General features: G+C 50.1%; 1 pseudogene; it reads right to left on the bottom strand.

The window, feature by feature from the left end:
* Nucleotides 1–7: 7 nt before the first annotated feature.
* On the bottom strand, nt 8–575 carry LOC107183124 (annotated as a pseudogene).
* Between the last annotated feature and the right edge of the window lie 366 nt (nt 576–941).

Raw genomic sequence — 941 nt, 5'->3', positions numbered from 1 at the left:
TTCCTTTTTCAGAAACATAGATACCATCCAAAACCTGTCTGATATCCTTGTTTTTAACTGCCGTGGCTTGCTGAATTGAAGCAGCTGAATTCGACACAAGTTCAAGGTCATTTCCTTCGAGAATCAACTCCCCTTTCTGGGCCTGAGATACTGGACAAGCAATGCCTGACCTCATCCGACCTCTTCGGATGTATTTTTCACCCGAGAAATTTCTAATTTCAACAAGAGAACCCTTCTCCTGAGTAACGGCGCTGATGGGGAAGTGAGCGGGCGCAGACCTCATCTTGTAACGGAAGCCCGGTGTAACGCCCTTGATCCTGTTCTGTGCGTGACTGCAGAGAGTGCAAACTGGGGCCAGTTCCTTTCTGTTCCCCCACCATTTGTCAACCCGGAGCCTCTTCCTTTTCTTCCCAAGGAGACTGAGCTCTAGATGGATGTGGTTGAAGTCCCTCTGCAGGGTGCCTCTGGGGCCCTGCACAATAACTGTGCGTCCCTCCAGAGTGATGTCCACATTTTCTAGGATGTCCACAGTCTGACTGCTGAGAACGGTCTTCATCCTTGCAGTAGATGTGGCAAAGAGCTCATGATTTTTTTAAATATTTTTTTTCAGTTACAGTCGACATATAATATTACATTAGTTTCAGGTGTACAGCATAGTGATTAGACATTTATATACCTTATGAAGTGACCCCTTCCACCGCCCGATAAGTCTAGTCCCCACCTGGTGCCATATATAGTTATTACAATACTAGAGGCCCAGTGCATGAAATTTGTGCAAGGGGGGGGGGCGGGTGTCCCTCAGCCTGGCCTGCACCCTCTCCAATCCAGGACCCCTTGGGGGACATCCCTCTTGCAATCCAGGACCACTGCCTCCTAACGATTCATCTGCCGGTCTGCCTGCCTGATCGCCCCTAACCCCTTGCTGGGGGGCGGGGCCAGCC

Source organism: Myotis davidii, unplaced genomic scaffold (genome assembly GCF_000327345.1).
Source record: "Myotis davidii unplaced genomic scaffold, ASM32734v1 Scaffold8961, whole genome shotgun sequence".
Classification (NCBI taxonomy): Eukaryota; Metazoa; Chordata; class Mammalia; order Chiroptera; family Vespertilionidae; genus Myotis; species Myotis davidii.
The sequence above is the reverse complement of the archived record's forward strand: the minus strand, read 5'-3'. Positions and strand labels throughout refer to the sequence as shown.